Here is a 3,784-nt window from a genome sequence, read left to right as displayed (position 1 = left end):
TTGGGTCACGTGTGTGTGTGAAGCCACAGTGGGGTGAAAATTGCAGGGATGGTAGCACTTGCTGAGGCCACAAAGTCTGCCAAGGTTCAAGGAGATAGGTACACGGGTTTCTGGAAAACTGCACCTCAAGCTGCTGACAAGCAAAACTCATGACATAGGTGACACTGTGTGTGTGTTAAGGCACAGGGAGAGGTGCAAACTGCAGGGGGAGTGTGGGTTCTGGGGCCCTGCACCTCTGGCCACAGGCAGGCAAAAATCAGACATCTGACTCCCCAGGGAGCAATGCACTTTTACCTGTGCTGCTATATTCCCCTCTACCCCCTGCCCCTCCACCCCAGCCTGTCCCTCACCCCCTGATGCCTCCATTTCCATTTTCACTAACTGACTTTCTTGCCTGCATTGCATTATAGGCCAGCCTCTGGCTTCTTTACTATTCCTTCCCTCCAGGACCAGGAGACACACCAACTGCAGGTATTTCCTCAGCCTGACAAAGGGTTTTTCAACCCAAAAGCTTCCTAAGATATATTTTTCTAACAATTTGTTTTTTTCATAATAAAAGTATAAACTTAAAAACACAAGATAAGCCATCACACACCACAAGTAACATATATCCACCACAACATCTTTACTTCTTTCTGTCAATTCCTTTATAAAAAGAACGGCTCTGTGACAGTTCCATCTGGGTACCTCTGATGCTGCTGGTGCTACTGGTGTTGCGTCAGCTAAGTTATTTTGACCTGCTGTCATTTATAATGGTGGACCGGGCCAAGGTGTAGGAGAGGAGGAAGCCTCACGGGGGCACACTGCCATGTTGTGCAGAGGCCCCAGCGCCAGGAAGGGTTCACCTGAACACATACACAGTCCCACAAGCACCCATGTCATAAGTTTTGCCTGCTTGCAGACAGAGGTGCAGGGCCCCAGAAGCCAGACTCCCCCTGAACCTATCTCCATGACAGCTGGCATGCTTTGTGGCTGCAGCAGGGGCTACCACCACTGTAGTTTTCACCCCTCTGTGCCTTAACACACACGAAGTGTCACCTATGTAATGAGTTTTTCTTGTCAGCAGTTTAAGTTGCGGTTTCCCAGAAACCCCTGTACCTATATCTTTGAAACTTGGCAGGCTTTGTGGCCTCAGCAAGTGCTACCATCCCTGCAATTTTCACCCCACTGAAATCCTGCCACCTGGATGCATAGAGGGACCCTCTGAAACAGAAGAGGGTAACCTCCAGTATTCAGTCTTTATCAGCACATTTAGGTATTCTTAAAATGATCTCTCCAAATGATGTCGTTTTTAAATTTATAATTAAATGATGCTATTGAAATGCCTAGTTGATTCTAATCAATATTCATACAGTACATAATAGAAAATATCAACCCACCATCAAAGCCTATATTGATGGCTTCATTGTAATTCAATGTAATTTTGTGTTTAGAAACTATCAAATAATTGGTAGTACCTTAGGTCAGATCTTTTAGCTAATTAATCAACTATGTTAAGTCTTCTACAATTCATAATGTTTTTTAATTCTGAATTGATTATTGCTGTCATGTCCCTGGGCTTTATAAAATATTTGTATATAATGTCACAACTAATCAAAAGAAAATGCAAAAGCAAAGTATTTTAAAAGCTCTATACCTGGAAAGTAGGAAACCTTCAGATTTTTTTTGAGTTGATATTTGATACACTATGGGGAAAAAATGTCGATGGGTCCTATCACTTGCAATAAGAAAAATGATACCTTTTAATTCTAAATGGCCTACAAGAATCCTGCCAACTTCCAGCTCTTTAAGTTTCTGTGTTAGAAAGCAAGATCTTTCATTTCCTAGTCAGAATTTGAACCATTCATAGCAGGTAATATGGTGCACTAATAAATTCATGTTTATGATTTAGGATATCAACGCTCACTAATTTGTCAATCCAAAAGTATTACAGTCCTTGATAATGATTGGACATACTTTCATCTTGGAGATAAAAAAAAGTGATGCAGCATGATTTTGGGGTACTTGGATGGACCTTTCCTATCTTCTGGATCTACTTATATAATCAAACCACCAACCAATAACCAGGTTCTTTTTTGTGGACAGACTTACAGAATGGAAACAGTGGTCCTTGCCACAAAGAGCTTTCATGCTCAAGTTTATCAATAGTGTTTAGATTCAACAGTGTTTAGGGAGGTTTTGGAGCCACGCATCTAGCCCATAAGGCTTGGGGTGTCTCATGAGGTACCAACTTAAAGCTGGACCCAGTAGGGGATCCAAGAACCTGCAGGATTTAGCAGGGTCCAGCAGGACTGTGACCAATTAGAAACTTGAGGGCAACCTCCCTAATTATTATGTATACCAACAAGATATGGCAGGTGAGAAAAGGAGGTGCCCATAGGGCAGAATTGGCATGGTCATAGAGCCTGAGGGGCATCATGGCCATTCCTGGGGACCCTGTGCTGCGACAGTCTGGAATAAATAATTTTTTATCTGTTAGGTAGGAGTGCTCTGAAGGTGCAAAAAGGGACAGTGAAAAATGCTCATTGATTAGAGAACAGAGAGGAACCAGTCATTCTACAAGCATCCAGGACAGCATGCTGCTGGAGACGGCGTTATTTAAAGAGAAAAAAAAAAAAAAAAAATCAAACAAGCAATAGTTGTGACAACTTGTAGCCACTGCTCTGGCATGTTTTTTCACAGTGAGACTGTAACACTAACCTATTGGCTATTTTAATATTTATCTTAGTATCTATGTTTTTTATTGTAGCAGGGGCCTGCTCGGGGTCTGTCTATTGACGGTCCTGCTCACCTGTTCTTGGCCAACTGCCCACCTTCTCTCCTGCCATGCCTTGTTGATTAATTAATGATCTTAATTAGGTGGGAGGCTGCCCATTTCTTGTCCCGATGCCAGGTGGAACTATCTGTGGCTCCGTTCCTCCCCTACACTGTAGCCCAAGCCTCGCAGATGGTATTTATAAATTCCTGTTTATGTTGGGGTCTTGGCCACTGTGGGCTTACCCCTTCTCTCTCTAGCTAGGCCTGTCAGTGAAAAACCCACTAATCAGGGCTTGACTCCAAGGTTCTAGCTCTCAAATAAAAAAACTCAGTTGGGCTCCTGCACCCTCTCTGGTGCTGGGGTCTGCTCACCCCTGACTACTGCACCCTCTCTGACGCTGGAGTCCCCACACTGCAGTGAGCCCCCCCAGTGAGGCCTCCTTCTTCCCCAAATAGCCTCAGCCCGATCCTCTGGTTATTAACATCCAACCCAAAACATAGGCTTCTATGGCCGTATAATGGAAAAATGATAATAAAGAAATAAGAGAGGCAACATGCCTTCTTACTTTGGATGATCATGCTTCTGGCTTACAGCATGGCGTATTCTTCTGAAAAAGACTGCGGCCATGGCACTGTGGTCATTGGGAATCCCCCTCTCTGCTGCCCCTCTGGCCTTCTCCACTTGCCATTTGTAGGATCCTGGCCGTCCTCTTCCTGTCACCTGACCGGCTGGCAGGGCTTGAGCCTTAACCCCTACTTGACCAGCTGGCCGTGACTAGAAGGTTCTGGATTTAAAGGGGCAACCCTGTCTTTTAGTAACAGGGCTAGGGTTCCCTGTTATATTTATGTTATGGATGACTGACCATAGAAATCTATACATTTTCTCCTAAAACTGCTAAACCTTATGACTGAGCAAAACCCATTCATTTTCCTTATCCAGTTGTTTTGCCTTTTAAGACCTATATAATCATTCAATCCAGGTAAGTGTAATGTAGCTCATAAATTTATGAGGAACTGTTCTCAATTT

At 43.8% G+C, this 3,784-nt stretch overlaps 1 long non-coding RNA gene across 1 annotated transcript in view; it reads right to left on the bottom strand.

The window, feature by feature from the left end:
• Positions 1–3,455, bottom strand: part of LOC109291038 — a 20,774-nt gene extending 17,319 nt beyond the window's left edge. The window contains exon 1 of the long non-coding RNA XR_002095739.1: positions 3,324–3,455. This is a non-coding gene — a long non-coding RNA (uncharacterized LOC109291038). The remainder of the gene's footprint in view (positions 1–3,323) is intronic.
• Between the last annotated feature and the right edge of the window lie 329 nt (positions 3,456–3,784).

The sequence above is a fragment of the Gavialis gangeticus genome, unplaced genomic scaffold, assembly GCF_001723915.1.
Source record: "Gavialis gangeticus isolate Ggan-Ray unplaced genomic scaffold, GavGan_comp1, whole genome shotgun sequence".
Taxonomy (NCBI): domain Eukaryota; kingdom Metazoa; phylum Chordata; order Crocodylia; family Gavialidae; genus Gavialis; species Gavialis gangeticus.
The sequence above is the reverse complement of the archived record's forward strand: the minus strand, read 5'-3'. Positions and strand labels throughout refer to the sequence as shown.